General features: G+C 36.8%; 1 pseudogene across 1 annotated transcript; it reads right to left on the bottom strand.

The window, feature by feature from the left end:
• Positions 1 to 15,073: 15,073 nt before the first annotated feature.
• On the bottom strand, positions 15,074 to 15,736 carry LOC308239894 (nucleophosmin-like; annotated as a pseudogene). Its single transcript has one exon. The product of its transcript is annotated as a nucleophosmin-like (transcript).
• Between the last annotated feature and the right edge of the window lie 3,695 nt (positions 15,737 to 19,431).

The following is a 19,431-nucleotide window of genomic DNA, read 5'->3' as shown; positions in this document are numbered from 1 at the left end:
TGTCTCCTGCATGCCCCCTACTGGGGACTGAGCCCAAAACCCAGGTATGTGCCCTGACCAGGAATCAAACTGTGACCTCCTGGTTCATAGGTTGATGCTCAACCCCTGAGCCACACCAGCCAGGAGAAAAGTAATTGTTTTAACTTTTAGGTTTAGTAATAGGGTATTTCTTGAATTATTTTTGTGTACAAAGTGAGGAAAATCTTTAGGTTCATTTTTTTTCCAAGTGATTATTGATTTCATAAAAAATATTAAAGGCTGCTCTTTTCCACATTGAATACTTTTAGCACTTTGCTAACTATGAATATAAATTTACTCTAAATTTACAACTACATTTCTGGACTTTATTATATCCCAAATGGATATCCTATACCATGCCTGGTCTTAGGCTTATACCATAGCATTTATTTATTTTTTTTAAAGTTCATAGTGATGTTTCCTTTTTTTAAAAAAATGTATTTGTTTATTTATTTTGAGAGAGGGAGAGAAAACATTGATTTGTTGTTCTACTTATTTATGCATTAATTAGTTGATTCCTGTATTGCCCTGATCTGGGATTGAGCCCACAACCTTGGCATATTGGAATGATGCTCTAACCAAGTGAGCGACCTGGCCAGGGCCTCACATCATCTTGATTACAGTAGACATATAAGGTTAGTCAAATAATTAAAAGCTATGAAACAACAATGAAAGTCTCAATATACATTGATGTGAGTTTCTAGGAAGATCTAAGTTAGGATATCTATATAATAAAGAGCCAGGGTTGTAAGGACCATTACGACTGAAGGCTCGACCAGACCAGAAGTCAGTGCTGGGTTGCCGTGGTGACCCAGCACTGACTGGGGCCACTGCCAGAGCCCCAACACAGCACTGACTGCCTAGGGGGCTGCAGATCAGGCCCAGAGAGGGGTCTACAGAGAGAGAGGCAGGGTTTGATCCATAGCGTCTGTGGTAGCCGTTGATCAGAACTTGCCTCTCTTTCTCTCCCGGACTGGCCAACAGCTGCACCTCCATTTCTTTCCAGGCCTCCGCCCTGCCTTTCTAATCAGGCCCTGTTGATAGGCCCAAAGACACTGACTGGCATAGAAACTGACCAATCAGAACCAAATCTGGGTCAACTGTGAGGAGCCAATGGCTGCCTAGGAGGCTGAGCTTTTGACGCTGACAGGCATAGAAACTGACCAATGAGAACCAAATTCGCTGGCAGAGGAGGGCAGTTGGGGCAAGATCAGGCCCGTAGGGGAGGGCAGTTAGGGGTGATCAGGCAGGCAGAGGCAGTCAGGGGTGATCAGGTCAGCAGGGGAGAGCAGTTAAGGGTGAGATCAGGCTGGCAGGGGAGGGCAGTTGGGGGCGAGATCAGACCGGCAGGGAGGGCAGTTGGGAGATTGATCAGGCAGGCAGGCAGAGGCAGTTAGAGGTGATCAGGCAGGCAGAGGCAGTTAGGGGCGATCAGGCAGGCAGGCAGAGGGGAGAGGGGCAATCAGGCAGGCAGGCAGGTGAGTGGTTAAGAGCCAGCGGTCCCAGATTGTGAGAGGGCTGTCCCCAATTGGAGTAGGTGCAGGCTGGGCTGAGGGAACCCCCCTCCATGCACGAATTTTGTGCACATGGCCTCTAGTCTCTAAATAAAAAGACAAAACACTAAGAATACTAATTATATTAGAAGACAGTTATGACCATTAAAATTTAAAAAATAAATTTTTATTTATCAATTACAGTTGAAATATGTTATATTAGTTTAAGGTGTACAAAACAGTGATTAGATATTTATAAACTTGTGAAGTGATCACCATGATAAGTCTACTACCCATATAACACCATACATAGTTAATACAAAATTATTGACTATTTTCCCTATGCTGTACTTTAGATCCCTGCAATTGTTATTATAATTGGCAATTTACACATCCTAATCCCTTCTCCCATTTCACCCATTCCCCAACTCCTCTTCTATGTGGCAATCATAAAAATGTTCTCTGTATCTATGAGTTTGTTTCTGTTTTGCTTGTTGGTTTATTTTGTTTTTTAGATTCTATGTAAGTAGTGAAATCATATGGCATTTTACCAGTGTCACCTCAATGAATTCAATAAAAAAGCAAACAAACAAAAAACTCTGATCAAATGAAGTTTTGTAATGTCAACCATGGAAACCAACAACTCTTCTTTCATCTATTTTATATATTGGAATTTCATGTACTTTTAATTAAAAAATGATTTTCTAGTGTTAATGTTAAAAAATGCTATAATCTATTTCAAATCCCTTTATGTTAAATGTAAGAATACATTTAGTGAGGCAAAATTACATTAACAAGGTCATCCAACTAGTTAGTGCCAGAACTAGAACTAAAACACAGATAATCTGACTCTCAGCAGCTTCGGGCTGGCTACTTTACACAGCACTGGATTAATATTTCACTCTCAAGTCATTCTAATTTTAGTTAACTAGTTAAGAAGATAAGTTAGGTTGCATATGAACATAATTTTAATGAACTAATACTGGCTCCTCACACATTCAATCAACCAACAAGACCTACACATTTATGTACATAGTTATGAGTTTTGGGATTCATGTTGGTAAAGCAAAAGAATATAAGCTTTTGTCCCCAACATATCTAGGTCAGTTTGAGTCCCAATTCTACCACTGACTCAGTATATAATTTAAGCACAATAGTTAAATTTTTGAGCTTCATTTTACTCATCTGGAAAATGAGAATAATAATATCATCTTCCAAATGGGGTTGCTTGGAGAATTAAATAAAATATACAGAAGTACCTAGTAGTTTCTGGCATAAATTTGTTTGTCAATAAATGTTTTCTTTTCACTACTTCTTTCTGTCTTTTGCATTTGTATTTACATGAATTTACAGATGCATACATATTTATAAATGTATTTATAAATATATATATATATATATATATATATATATATATATATATTTATCAAACTTAAACATGTGCTTTTTCTACATACAAGCAATTCAGATCCATCAATAAATAACAATGTGAAAGAGATTATTTTGGTTGTTAATGTTTCCCACATCACAGTCAAGGCTTAGACTAGTTACTACTTCCCATTTATAACACCTAGAATTACCTAAAGCTAACAAATACATATTCTTCATAATACAAATACAACTAGAATTCTACTTTGTGTGTTTGATAATTAGACTACCTGTCTTGTGAATGTTACCCACTATTCAGTTATATTTTTATTTTTATACATAAAAATAATTTGTGTGACAATTGATAAATACAAGTTAAAAATAAAGAAACCTTGAAGGGAAAGACAACTTTTTTTTATAACCAAATTTTTCAGCTTATTCTGAATCCTTGCTTCTGCTTCTTTCTATTAGTTTAGTTTGTGCTGCAAAAATAATTCTAGTTTTAAGATAAAATATGTATGTAATAGTTCTTACAGAGTTTCTTTATTTCCACTCTTATGCTCAAATATCAGCAGGTATTATGTATCATTTAATAACTAGTATACAATAAAACAACTGATCAGTTTCCATGCTTTAAAACAGTTTGCCATTCTTACCCTCTGGTGTCACCTATTGGTTAGATGTTAAAATTACAAGTACTCTTTCATATGAATATTCTCAAAAGTATCTGCCTTCTCAGTTTACTTTCCTAAAGTAATACTGTTTAATTGTGTTGTTTTAAATTAAAGCTTTTTAACCTACTTACTTTTGAATATTTAATAATCTGTCCAAATCTCTAATCTACAGAAGATAATATTATTCATAAATGGTCCAATGGAGGGATCAATTGTATTACAAATTTGAACCCACTGAAAACTGTCAGACATTACATAGACTTATCATTTTACTCTCCATTATCATGTAGTAAAGTGTAATCCAAATAAAGAAATATATTTGTGAGTATTAGGTGAAAATATAAAATATACTTACTTTGAATTTCTGTATTAGTGTCATTTTGTGTGTTAAAATATTTTTGTTTTATGCATCCCACAACTTAAATCAAAAGAAATTATTTTAAGTCATAATGAGGCCAAAACTGATAAAAAAAAAAGAATCACCCATTATACATGTAAAATTGTTGATTACACATACATACATATAAATAGTTTTCCAGTACTGGAACAACTCCTCAGAATAACAAAATCTTTTGAAGAGTTGCTTTGGAAGAGATTGAGTATGCATGATAGATCTGTTTATTATGCTATTTTATATTATTTTCTTGTAGGGCTTCAGAGAAAAACTATTGTACATGGAAATAAAAAAATTGTTGTTACAGATGACTCATTTTAGAAAAGCCCGATAAATCACTATGTATATGGCTCACTATGTTTGTATATTATTAGCATACTAATAATAGTAATTATTCGTTATCTTGAGATAAAATCCCTTTTTCTCTAGTACAGTGGTTCTCAATGCAGCGACCCTTTAATACAGTTCCTCATGTTGTGGTGACCCCCAACCATAAAATTATTTCTGTTGCTACTTCATAACTGTAATTTTGCTACTGTTAATGAATCGTAATGTAAATATCTGTGTCTTCCGATGGTCTTAGGCTCTAAAGCAGCAGTTCTCAACCTGTCGGTCGCGACCCACAGGTTGAGAACCGCTAGCAGGGTCGCCTAAGACCATCGGAAAACACAGATATTTACATTAAGATTATTAACAGTAGCAACATGAGGAACTGTATTAAAGGGTCACGGCATTAGAAAGGATGAGAACCACTGCTCTAGTACTTACAGTATACTACTCTATACTTTTATATTCCATATTCAAAATATCTGGTTCTTAGTTTTGATACCTTGAGGCTTTCAAAATATGTCACTGGTTCAACAGATGAATTAATCAAATAGTAAGCTCTAGATGAAGGTGAATTTAGATCTCCAAATCTTGTTCTCATATTCTTCTACTGGTATATAATTTCACAGTTAGTCTGAATAAAACTGACAAATACAATGGAGCTTTTCCCTTGCACAAAATTTATTAGTCATTTTATTGTCATTAAATTCCTTTATTTCAGAGTCGATCATTGCTTATGCCATTTATTTTACTTTGTTGAGAGATAACTATTTTGTTATCAGATCTAAGAAACTGGTTTCATTACCATTGGTCACTCAACAAATTAATATATAGACAAGATTCTGTTAAACAACAGGTGTCTTATAAGGAAATAATCATTAAACTGTGGATAAGCTCACCAAAGGACTAGTTCTTATGATTATTTATATTCAAATACAGGGGTAACTATTTCAACTCTAGGCTCTTTAATTTTTCTCTGTCTGTCCTTATTGTCTAGTGCTTTAGTTCAGTTGATATCTTCCTCTAGAGCCGTGGTCAGCAAACTGCGGTTCACGAGCCACATGCGGCTCTTTGGCCCCTTGAGTGTGGCTCTTCCACAAAATACCACGGCCTGGGCGAGTCTATTTTGAAGAAGTGGCGTTAGAAGAAGTTTAAGTTTAAAAAATTTGGCTCTCAAAAGAAATTTCAGTCGTTGTACTGTTGATATTTGGCTCTGTTGACTAATGAGTTTGCCGACCACTGCTCTAGAGCACTATTTATGTGAGGTCATTGATTACAGGTTTTCAAACGTAATTCTGACACTATCTAGAATTAGGTCAAATTTCACAGGTTGAAGACACATCCCTCTGCAGACTCTCACTTCAGACACCAGCCACAAGCTCCAGGGTTTCCAGGTTTCCTGAACTTCTGCCAAACTGGCTACAAATGTGGGGATTCCCACAACCCTGTAGGGTTGTTTTGTTTGTTTGTTTTGTTTTGTTTTACAAGAGAGTGGATAATTTATTTATTTGTACTATTTTTTGTGTTTGTTTCAATTACAGTGTTAGTTTCATATGTACAGCAAAGTAGCTAGATTTTAAAAAGTCACGGACTTTACAGAGTGGCCCTCCTGCTGCTTCAAGAACCTATCTGGCCCCATACATATTTATCTCGATATTATTGACTATTCCTATGCTGTAATCTACATCTCTGTGACTATTCTGTAACTACTCATTTGTACTGCTTAATCTCTTCACCTTTTCACCCAGTCCCAAAACCCCTCCCCTCTGACAGCTGTCAGTCTTCTCTGTATCTATGAGTCTGTTTCTATTTTGTTTGTTGATTTGATAATTTGCTAGACTGAATCACAGAACTTAGGAAAGCACTCTACCAGGTGTACTGGTTAATAATGCAGACTTTATAATAAAAGAAAACATGATAATTTCAAGAGAAACACCTAAAGTGCTTTATTCAAAGTAATGTCCATCGCTAGCTACACATTTCCCCCATCTTTCAGGTAATTTGTGGATACCGTCCCAATAGAACTTTTCTTGTTTTGAGGCAAACCATTCAGAGACCCAATTTTCCACTTCTTCGTACATTTTGAAGTGCTGCTCAGAAAGTGCATGTGTCATCGATCGGAACAAGTGGTAATCTGAAGGAGCAAGGTCTGATGAATACAGCGGGTGGGTTAATACTTCCCAGGCAAGATCTTTTAACGTGTCTTTAACTGGTTTTCAAGTGTGTAATGGTGCGTCATCATGAAGCAAAATTACTTTGCCGTGTCTTCTGGCACATTCTGTTCGTTTCAGGATCAAAGCGTGGTTCAATTTGATTATTTGTTGTTGGTAGCGATCAGTATTAATGGTTTCACCTGATTTTAGAAGTTCATAATACACCACACTTTCCTGATCCCACCAAACGCAGAGCATTGTCCTCTTTCCAAAGCGATTTGGCCTTGCAGTAAATGTTGATGGTTGACCTGGATCAACCCATGATTATGTGCATTTAGGATTCTCAAAATAAATTCACTTTTCATCGCCAGTCACAATTCCATACAAAAAAGACTTTTTTGTGCCATTGAAGCAACATTTTACTGATGACTTTTTGGTTTTCCATTTGTCTTTCATTCAGTTGATGTGGCACCATTTTCCTTCCTTTAAATTTTTTCCCATTGCTTGTAAACTATCAGAAATTGTTTGCTGAGCAACATTTAATCTTTCTGCAAGTTGTTTTTGAGCTTGACACTCATCTTCATCCAATAATACTTGTAATTGTTGGTCTTCAAACTTTTTCGGTTGACCTGGACGTTCTTTGTCTTTCACATAGAAAATCATCACTTTTAAAGCATTTAAACCAGCGTTCACAAGTATCTTGAGATGGAGCATGTTCACCATAAGCTTCCCGAAGCATACAATAACTTTCAGCTGCACTTTTCTTCAAAATAAAGTAATGAATTAAAACTTCCCGCAGATGCTCTTTTTTTGGCACGGAATTCGACATTTTTAAGCGTAAAAATATCTAGGATGTTAACACCTTCAGCAAATTTGACATGTGAAGTTTTGAAGCTTGCTGTCAATACAACAAAATAGCATACATATCAAATCGCAATATATATATATGTGTAACTCCATCTCTTAAAAAAAAATGGCATTATTAACTGGTACACCTGGTAATTGCTATTGCAGTCTTATAAAGAATACAAATCAGGACTAGTGAAATTAAGAGACACATAGGGTGAGGTCTGGAAAGGTCCCAGAATAAAGCTTCTGTGTCCTCAGAATGCATCACCCTCCTCAAAGATTGATATATATCACCAATTAGGAAGTTTTCCTAAACTTCAGGTGTCCAAAGTTTTCATTGGGGTTTTGTTACATAGACGTAATTGCTTGAATCATTTACCATATGAATGAGCTCAATTTTTATCCTCTCTTTTCTTACTGAAGTTTGGGAGATCAGGATGATATCACATGGTTCAAAGTCTCAATCTTCTAATTTCCAGCATGGCCAGCTCCCAGTCTGAAACTATATAGAAGGCCAGAATGAATGACCTCATTAGCGTAGATACAAGTGTGGACTGTAGGACTCAATATAAATAACAAAGACTTTCTGTCACTCAGAAAATTCCAAAGTTTAGTGCTCCCTTCCAAGAATCAGTACAAAGATTAAATTCTTTATTATAAAACAGGTTTCTACCAGTTTGTTTCCTGCATCTATGAGTCTGTTTTGTTTTGTTTTCATTTATTTTGTTTTTTTAAATTCCACGTATAAGTGAAATTATTCAGTATCTGTTTTTCTCTGACTTATTTTACTTAGCATAATACCATCTAGGTTAATCCACAATGTCACAAATGGCAATATTTCATTCTTCTTATAGCTGAGTAATATCTTATCATATATATATATATATATATATATATATATATATATATATATATACATTTTCTTTATATATTCATCTATTGATACTTAGGTTGCTTCCATATCTTGGCTATTATAAATAACTAGAGGCTGGTGCACGAAATTTGTGCACTCAGGGGGAGTGGTCCCTCAGCCTGGCCTGCACCCTCTTGCAGTCCGGGAGTCCTCTCGCTGTCCGTTGTGCTCACCAGCCGTGAGCCCAGTTTCTGGCTGAGTGGCACTCCCCCTGTGGGAGTGCATTGACCACCAGGGGGCAGCTCCTGTGTTGAGCATCTGCCCCCAGGTGGTCAGTTCATGTCATAGCGACCAGTCATTCTGCTGTTCAGTTGATTTGCATATTAGCCTTTTATTATATAGGATTTTGCAATAAACATAGGAATACATATATGTCTTTAAGTTAGCGTTTAGAAATGGAATTGCTGGATTGTATGGTAGGTCTATTTTTAATAAAAAATTAAACAGTGCAACTTTATTACAATGCTGAGTTTATTTGCACATGTATATTTTTTGTCTCCCCACCATTGCCATTTGTCTGAACACCACTACTACTATGTCCTATCATAACATTCCATACATAGTTAAAGCCAAGCAGAGGGTGGAGTTCCATCTTTAAAAACTAAACAGGTATTTTGGACAACACATTCTTGGCCATGGAACCTGAGCATTTATCAGACACGGTAGGGAAGTTATCACTCTGCATTATAAGAAGGACAGCCAGTTATCAACTGTTACAGAAATGAAATAAGATAGAAAATTTTAACCCATAAGCATCTGTAGACGCAAGTGGCAGACCTTCCCTATACGCCATGCACGTCTATAAAAAAAAAAATGTTTTCCCTAAGTGGCAGCCCTGGACACAGACACCAGGGGGGCGAGGGCATGAGTTGGGGGGGGTGGGGGGATAAGGACACATATGTAATACCTTAATCAATAAAGAAAAAAATAAAAAAATAAAAATAAAATCATTTTTTGTGAGAATTGTCAGCTGAAAATATTCAAGGACACCTGAATGGTGAGTAATATATTTATTTTTATAATAGTACCTAGAGGCCCGGTGCACGAAATTCGTGCACTGGGGGGGGTGTGTCCCTCAGCCCAACCTGCACCCTCTCTGATCTGGGACCCATCAGGGGATGTCTGATTGCATGTTTAGGCCTGATCCCACAGAGATCACACAGTGGCCCGGTGCATGAAATTCGTGCACATTAAAAGGGAATTAATTAGAGGAAATATGTTACTATTGCTATTTGCCCTTTCTCTATAATAGAAGTATGAGAGATGAAAGGAAATGAGTAAAATGTATGTGAAAATAATATATGAATTTATTAATAAACAATAACAAAATGATATAAAAACAACAAAGACATATAAAAATAACAAAAACGTCATATGAAAACAGCAAAAATATGATATAAAAACAACAAAAACATGATAAAAAACAACATTGATGCAAACAATGACTGATAAACTGATTAAACTTATTCTAATATCTCCCTGTATACCACATTAAGAGTGAAAACACTTTCAGAATGCTTGACTAATTTCCCTTGGGATGAAGTATTTACAACTTTAACTTTAACGTCACACGCTCTTCGAAGTCAAGAGAAAGCAACATATAACTGGCCATGTGCGAAAACGGGTTCAGGTAGGAATATTCCTACTCTGTCTAGAGTTTGTCCTTGTGATTTATTAATAGTCATCGCAAATGCTGGCATCACGGGAAACTGTCGTTGAATTAATTTAAATGGGAGGCCATTGTCAGATGGGGACAAATCAATTCTTGGAATCAGAACAACCTCTCCCTCTGCAGATCCTGTTAATACTTCAGCTTTGATTATGTTAGGTCGTAATCTTTTGATAATAAATCTGGTACCATTACAAAGACCCCATTTACTATTAAGATTTCTCAGTAGCATGATGATTGCACTGACTTTCAATTTTAATTTATGACACGGGGTAATTACCCAAAGGGGTAATACTATTAAAAAATTCGATGAGAAAATTTTCCTTTTCAGCATCATCTGTTGAGTCAATGGAATCATCACTCAAATAGGTGTGAAAATCTCCATGGAGTATATCTAAAATTTCTTCATTTAATTTCTGAACATGCTCATTTTTTGGACAAAGAATTGCACATTTAGATATATTTTTAATATTACCTATAGATATACTATTTCCAAAGGTAGCTTCAATAATAGATCCGTAACCAATCATTTCCTGGGGAATTTCAATAATATCCATTCCTAAATGAAAACTGCTATCAAGTTTGCCATCTCCAAGTTTTACTAACCATTCGCTATAAGCAGGCTCCTCTGATCTCATATTTGTTGTAAGAGACAACTTTCTGAAACATCCCCAAACATCACAGTACTTTAAACTCGTTTGTGCTATGGCCGATCGCATAGCATGTGGCACAATACTGAGACATTGTCGAAAATCCCCTCCAAGAAGGAGAACTTTGCCACCAAATGCAACATTCAAATTCATAATTTCTCTTAGTAATCTGTCTATGGTGTTTACAGCATGACTGGATGCCATGGTGCATTCATCAATAATAAGAAGTTGGGCCTTTTTAATAGTTTTAGCAACTTCGCTCTTTATATTGAGTCTAGAAATTGAAGCCTCATTTAATGGAATTGGTAATTTATATTGGGAATGAAAGGTTCTTCCACCAAGAAGTAAATTTGCAGCAATTCCTGTAGATGCTGTGGGTAAAACAGTACCACCACGACCTCTAATATAATGTATTAAAACTTTATACAGATATGTTTTTCCACTACCACCTGGACCACCCAAGAAAAAGCATTTGGGGTGTACAGTTTGATCTTCGATGGCTGAAGTTATAGTCTGAAAGGCTGCCAACTGTTCATCATTCAGAGAATTTATCAAAACCTCTCCCTGTTGTCGCTCATACGATTCATCACATGTATCTGCATTCATTAATAAAGGGTAGTCCGGAAGTTTGAAATGTGAACATTTCATTCCATGCAATGTGAATACCTCCTGAATTTCGTTAAGGGCATGCATTTCACAGTTCACACAGGCACCTTCTCTTCGGTGTAATTTCCAACAGAAATCTTCAATAAAATGAGATTTATTCTCATCCCATAATTTGTCTGCAGCAGAAGGACATCCAAACACACATATGTATGCAAAAAGTTGCTGTAGTTGTTTGGGCATATTAAGGATGATTGCATCATGAATCATATCTTTCCAGATAGTGTCATCAAGTAATAATCCTCGGTGTTTAGCAGCTTCATGAAACGTATCATAAGTTACACCTCCTACAGTTCGCAGATCCTCAAAACTTATCGCACCTTTTACATGCAGAAGCAAAAGCCTAATGTAATATCGTTCTGGTTCTCTAAAGCTGACAGTGAACAGTCTACCTAATACTTTATTCCCACCCTTTTGGCGTTTTGCCCACAAAGAATTATTAAACACATAATGCTGTGGAATCTTCCAATAATAATAATTACGTGCGTTAGAATCTTTTCTATTCAGTAAGAACCAAGCCATCATAGTTGAGTTATGTCTTTTAGCCCTATCTAAAACTTCAGCAAAATCATCGGCATGAAAATACAAATTTTGTTCATTTGGCAAATGAATAGCTAATCTTGTGATTGCATGAGATTGGTCATGCATTCGCATTCCGAAAAGTCTCCAAACAGCCTCAGGAGCGCTCACATACCTGGAGTCAATGAAGTCTTGTACTTCGTCATGATTGATAATATTTTTTTCAGAAACTTGAATATTTGCACAATCGTGCCCTTTATAGATGTATTTAAATAAATATTTCACACTGTTATTGATGCACAGACTTCAATATTTATATGACAGTTATATTTAAGACACAAATATGAGTTATAAGGGACAATCCAAGTGTTATCGACAACTTTATTTCCAATAGACATGGTACTACCAGATCTTCGTTTGTATTTGGGATATCCATCAATATTTCCAATGGTCGCATTTTGAAATTCTTTTGGATATCCCTTTGAACATTTTGCATTTTCCATACATGGACTATTTGGATTTTGTATTCCACATGATCCATGTACCATATTTGATTTTACAATTTGAAAAAGTCGAGGATACTGGTCTTCATCCGGAATTTCTGCCTTAACTATACGGTCAATGTCATCTTCCGTTCGTAATTTGGACTCACTATCTAATATCAATAATATGTGAGTGTGAGGCAGTCCGAGTTTCTGAAATTCAATGACATGAATCTTAGCTATTACTTTGCCAAATAAATTGAATTTACATACATCATTTAAAAGAGCATTCAGCTTAATATTAAAAACTCTGGCTACCAAGTCAGGTCTGTTTTCAGCTTTTTGCCAGTGTTGTAAATTGTTTGTAATATCTGCCCATTTTGGGTTGCATGTCATGGTTATGAATAAATCGGGCTTGCCATACTTCGTTGCAATTGCCATAGCATCCTGATATCGCTGGTGCGTATTTCTGGGACTACCCTCAAAAGATGATGGAAGTATTATCATTTTACCTATCGGCACATTGTCATTTTCAGATCTAGATTTGAGATAATCCATCAAACCACTATATTTTTCAACTCTCAACTTAGATTGGTTTGATTTAATGAAATTTATCCAATTGGCCTCCATTTTTTAATATGAATCCACAATAAACTGCTGAGTTAATTTTCCTGCATTTAAAGTAGGATTGAACGTGTCCCTCACAGAGGGATGAAATCCATAATACTGCATTTGTGTGACTCGTGTCCTTACGTTTTGTCTAGTATTATTGTTGAGTACACTGTTGTCTCTGAGTCTTAATGCGATATCTGTTCCCAGGCCTTTTTCACCATGTGGAAAAAGAATAGGATATGTCATTGCATCTAATGTAGGAAACAGGATACTGATTTCATTTTAGTGGCATTTGGATTATTGGGATCTGGTTTACAATGAATGAACAAGTCCCTTTCAAAAGGAGGTTCTTCATCTTCGTTTCTGAATATGACAGCAACTTCAGTTACATGGGGAGAATTATATCTCCCTGGGTCACTGTTATGATCGTATTTAATTGCCATAGTTACTTCCGTGGGAGCTATACCTTTTGCTGCTGCTTCAGATTGGGCTTCCTTTTCTACCTCATGTAGCATCTTGTACGATTTTGTTAATTCATTTATTTCATGCATGAGGTTGTTGATGTTGATCATGAGTCTTTCTGAGCAGCCCTAGTTTTCTGGCATTGCTAATCTTTTACTTGTCGCTTCGGCTGTATCCAAAATATAGAGTTGAGCAAACTTGTGAGAAACACCATCTGAAGGATGTAAAGTTCCAGTACGGTGATAAACTTGTCCGTGTATTCTAAAACAGTATGGCCCATACCCTGTTGGTGATGCAATATTTGCACCCATGGAAGCAAAAGCAAAAGAACTATTTATGGAACGAATATTTTCCATGAAATTTTTACTGTCAGAATCTTCGTTTGTCATTAATCTTTTTAAATATCCTGGGTATTCTGGAAAATGTATATCATTTGGACAGACTTTACCTTTGCTACAACATTGAGTAAATTTTCCATCAGATGGTTTTTCATCGGAGAAATTTAGTGATAGGCAAAATTGACATCTAACAGTCATTCCACCACAACTATGTTGGAGAATTGCATCCTCATGTACTCCATTTTCGATGAGAAGGCAGTTCCTACCAGTGTTGGTAGTACTTGTTGATGACCGTTCTTTGGACATATTCTGTCAACACTGCCACCTTCTTTCAAGTTCAGAGGCACGTTGATCTTTAGACATTTTCTGTCGATGATGCTGGCTTCTTTCAGCTTCAGAGCGACATTTTTCCAATAGCTGTTCTTCAGATACATTCTGTCGCAGGTGCCGCCTTCTTTCAAGATCAGAAGCACATTGGTCTTCAGACATTTTCTGTGGATAACGCCGGCTTCTTTCAGCCGCAGAGCTACCTTGTATCAATAGTAGATGTTTAGACATAGTCCCACCTCCCTGCTGTCAGGTGAATGAGAGTCCTGGTGTCAGGTGGCAGGGAGCTGTCTGACCAAAGGCCAATTCTCTAGGGGTGGGACTTCCTCCTCCCTGCTGACAGATGGCTGTCAGGCCACTGAGAGCTGTCTGACCAATGGCTGATTCTGGCTGATTCTGTGGGGGTGGGACTTCCTCCTCCCTGCTGTCAGAGTCTGGGCCAGCACTAACTGGGACACAGCATCAAGTCCCTCTGAGCCAGAAGACGCACTTGTGTATCCCCTGGACGCAGCATACAGCCTCATGGAGAGGCTGACAGGCCCAGACATGCCAGAGGCTGGGGAGCAGTGAGGCTGGATCTGCCACTGGAGTAGGTGGATCCCGCCTGTCCACTTTGTCCCCACGACCCCTGGCCGGGCACATAGGCCCAAACACTCCAGCCTCACTGATCAGCCCCAGACACTCCAGAGGCTGCAGAAGAGCCAGGCTTGATCCCCTACCTGAGTGGGTGCATCCCACGCGACCCCTGGCTGAACACCCCAGGGGTCTCCAGCCGCAAACCCCGTGCTGCCTCCAATGGTGGCGGGGATCAGTGCGTGGGGGCGCGAGTGCCTTCCAGCCAGACTGTGGGCCTCTGGCAGGGCTGAGAGCACTAGGCTCTGCCATCTTGTGGCTATGGGCACCACCATTTTTGTAGCAGAGTGACAGCTAATTTGCATATTACTCTTTTATTAGATAGGATTGTAAATTGATTTTTTAAATTAAATTCAAAATATCATAGCTTGTGGGGATGGTTTCCGTTTTGGACGCGTGGTAGTTAACTGGTTGACAAACTGTTTAAACCAGCGGTTGGCAAACTCATTAGTCAACAGAGCGGGAAACCGGGGCTCACGAGCTGCATGTGGCTCGCGAGCCGCAGTTTGCCGACCACTGGTTTAAACTATTAAAGAGACTTCCTCCACTGCCAGAGAGCTTGAATAGCTTCTTGGTCAGTTATCCAGAAGCAATTATTCACATAATTGATGAGTTTGGCTTCTTATTTGGGAAGAGAACCATCTTTTTCTATACTTGCTTGCATTTTTTTCTTTAATGTCTTCTGCAGAACTAGTTCCTTTTGGTGTGTTATGAATTTTCTCTCTCTCTCTTTTTTTTTTTTAAGGATTCTTGACCTTTTGATCTTGGTGTTAATCGTTTTGAGTCTTTTTCATTCTGGTTTGATTTTGCATATTTTCTGGAGTATCTCAGATTTCTTTAATGGAGCTTTTTCTTCAGCTTCCTCATCCTCAAAATCATCATCATCATTATTGTCCTCCTCATCTTCAGCAGCAGCAAGTTTTACTTTTTTTCTGTGTAAACTTACTACCACTTCCATGGGTAAAACGCTTTCCAAATACACTTAGGAGTTTCACATCGTCCTCGTCTTCATCTTCTGACTCTGCATCTTCTTCCCCAGCTATTAAGTGCTGTCCACTAACCACACTGACCCACATTTCAACCCTAAGACCACAGGTGGTGTTATTTCAAAGTCACCAAGGGAAACCGTTGGCTGTACAAACATTCTCAAAGTTGACAATGTTACTTTAATTGGACTGCCTTCATAGTTCATTGCCTCTACTTCAACAATGTGCAATTGATCCTTTGCACCAGCCCCTAAACTGACAGTTTTTTAAAAAATATTTTTATTGATTTCAGAGAGGAAGGGAGAAGGAGATAGAAACATCATTGATGAGAGAATCATTGATCGGCTGCCTCCTGCTCACCCCACACTGGGGATTGAACCTGCAATCTGGGCATGTGCCCTTGGCTGTATTCAAACCCAGGACCCTTCAGTCTGCAGGCCAACGCTTTATCCACTGAGCCAAACCAGCTAGAGCTAAATTGAATGTTCTTAAAGATAATTAGTGCTCATTTTCATCATTATCCACCTTAAAGTGATAATCTTTGTTGGCCTTTAGTTCACAACCAAAAAGAGAGTTCTGGGGCCTCAGGGGGCTCATGTCCATGTCCATCGAATCTTCTAAGGAGTGGTGGCAGACAAATAGGTGGGAGAGAAGGCAGACAAAGACAAACTACACTGTTCCACGGAATAGACACACAGGACGGAATCATACAAGGGACTATTTTTAATTTTTTGAGGACCCACCATACTCTTTATGATAATGGCTGCACCATTTTACTTTCCCATCTACAATGAATGAGGGTTCTATTTTCATCACATCCTTGCTAATATTTGTTATTTTGCTGTTTGATAATCGGCATTCTGACTATTGTTTGGTGATATTTCATATTGGTTTTCATTTGCATTTCCCTAATAATTAGTAATGTTAAGCATTTTTTATGCACCTGTTGGCCATCTGTGTGTCTTCTTTGGGAATATGTCTATTAAAGTCCTTTGCTTATTTTTAATTGGGTTATTTTTATAATAAGTTTTGTAAGTTTTTTTATATATTTTGGATATTAACCCCTTATCACATATATTATTTTAAAATATCTTCTCCCATTAAATAGGTTGCCTTTTTGTTTTGTTGCTGGCTTCATTCACTGTGCACAAGCTTCTTAGTTTAATGCAGTTCTATTTGTTTATTATTGCTTTTGTTGCCCTTGCCTGAGGAGACTGGTCCAAAAAAATTGCTAAGTCTAATGTGAAAAAACGTACTGCCTATGTTTTCTTCTAGGAGTTTACAGTTTCAAGTTTAACATTCAAGTCTTTAATCCATTTTTTTTTTTTTGTCATTGTGCAAGATAGTGTGTGGTGTAAGTTGGTGGTCTAGTTTCATTCTTTTGCATGTAGCTGTTCAGTTTTCCCAGCACCATTTATTGAAAAGACTGTTTTTCCCCTTTATATATTCTTGCCACCTTTGCATTATTAATTGACAATGTATTAATGGGTTTATTTCTGGGCTCTCTATTTTATTTCATAGATCTATGTGTCTGTTTTAGTGTCAGCACCTTATTGTTTTGATTACTATAGCTTAAAATCAGGGAGTGTGATACTTCCAGCTTTGTACTTCTTTCTCAAGATTGCTTTGTCTCTTTAGAGTCTTTTGTGGTTCCATACACATTTTAGAATACTTTGTTCTAGTTCTGTTAAATATACCATTGTTATTTTGATGGTCATTGCATTGAATCTGTAGATTGCTTTGGATAGTATGACCATGTTAACAATATTAATTATTTCAATCAGAGCATTGTACACATTTTCATTAAATTTTTCAGTGTCTTATAGTCTTCATATTATAAGTCTTTTCTCTCCTTGGTTAAACTTATTCCTAGATATTTTATTCTTTTTGATGAAGTTAGTTGTAAATGAGATTGTTCTCTTAATTTCTCTTTCTGATAGTTCATTATAGAAAAGCAACTGATATCTTTATATTAATTGTGTAACCTGCAACTTTACTGAATTCATTCATTAGTTCTAATAAAGTTTTTGTTAAGTTTTTAAGGTTTTATATCTATAGTATCATGTAATCTGCAAATAATGACTGTTTTATTTCTTCCTTTCCAATTTGGATGCCTTTTAATTTTTTATTGCTTAATTGCTGTGTCTAGAACTTCAAATACTGTTTGGAAGTGGTAAGAGTGGACATCCTTGCCTTGTTCCTGATCTTAGAAGTAAAACGTATAGTTTTTCACTGTTAAGTATGATATTAGCTGTGGGTTTGTCATATATGGTCTTTATTATATTGAGGTATGTTTTTTCTATAGTTAGTTTTTTGAGATTTATTTATTATAAATGGATGTTGAATTTTTCAATCTATTGAGATGATCATATGATTTGTATCATTTGTCTTGTTAATGTGGTATATCATTATAATGAATGATTTGCAGATGCTGAACTTCCTTGTATCCCTGGAATAAATCTCACTTGATCATGGCATACAATTATTTTAATGCATTGTTAAATTTTATTCGCTAATATTTTATTGAGGATTTTTGGATCTAAATTGATTGGGGATATTGGCTTGTAATTTTGAGGGGGCAGTGTCTTTGTCTGGTTTTAGTATCAGGGTAATGTTGGCCTAGTAAAGTGGGTTTGGAAGCAATCCTCCTTCCTTAGTTTTATTAAAAAATTTGAAAAGAATAGGTATTAACTCTTATTTAAATATTGGAATAGTTCACATTTGAAGCCATCTGGTATAATATTTTATACCTGATAACATGCTCTCATGAACTTCATTTCATATGATTCTTTTAAAAATCCTATGGGACATAAATATCTTTTAAAACTATGTCAAACCGTATTATGATTGTCTTTGCTTGACACATACACAAGGCATTCAAGAATATTTATGAAATATTTTAATGATTAATAAACTAATGTTTAGCCATGACCTGCCCAATGACCAAGTCAAACAGCTGGCAAGTAGTGGAGCTAGGACTGGAAGCCAGGTCTCCCACAGCCAGACCAAGTTTAAAGCAAGCTTCTGTTTTGGCTACTTCCTTTGTACTTTTTAATTTTGTGTTTTATCAGCTGGATTATATTGCAAGTAATAAAAAACAACTCTGATTTAGCAAAAAAGGATAGGGCTAGTCACAGAAAAACTAAAATACCTGAGTCAGAAAACAAGAGAGCATCACATATCTGGGCAGGAAAAACCAAGGGTATGCTACTGGGATCCAGTGTCAGGATGGTTAATATGTACTTCAAAATGGGTCATTCTTGGATGCTATAGTCACCATTCAGAGTCCCAAGAAATAGTCTGATGGGCTTATGACTCAGCTGGGTCATCCCCTGGCCAGGGAAGTTGTCTGGTCATGGGTCTCTTAATTGATATTCACAAAAGAATATTGGGTATAGAAGGGCAAATAATTTCTCAAATAAAATCAGTACCAAAACTAGGGGAGGGAAGGTATTGCTAGGCAAAAAAAAAAGAGCAGATGTCATAAATAAATGAACCGCATTCTTCTAATTTAATATTGGCATATTTAATCTGAATATTTTCAAGAATATTTAACAAAAAGGTGGAAAGGCTACTATAGCCTTGCACAACATCACAGGCTTTCTTTCATTCACGTATCTTGCACCATTCTCCTAGGGCTTGTGAATGGTGCCCGCTCAGATTGTATAGGCCAAGAGCTAGCCTGGCCACCCCCCAAATCCAGGTTGTAGAGTTGTGTCATTTTAAGGGGTCATTCAGATTTCACTTTGGATGCCAGACTTTATGCTTAAATATTATATTAAATGTCAGCAGAGATAGGAACTGTATTTCCTTATGGAGGTACTCTTGATGTATTTATCTCAGAAAGCTCAAATACTAAACTCATTCATGCTAAACTATCAGATTTTATAGGACATTCTCC

Source organism: Plecotus auritus, assembly GCF_963455305.1.
Source record: "Plecotus auritus genome assembly, chromosome: X".
Lineage (NCBI taxonomy): Eukaryota > Metazoa > Chordata > Mammalia > Chiroptera > Vespertilionidae > Plecotus > Plecotus auritus.
This window is presented reverse-complemented; position numbering and strand designations above follow the sequence as displayed.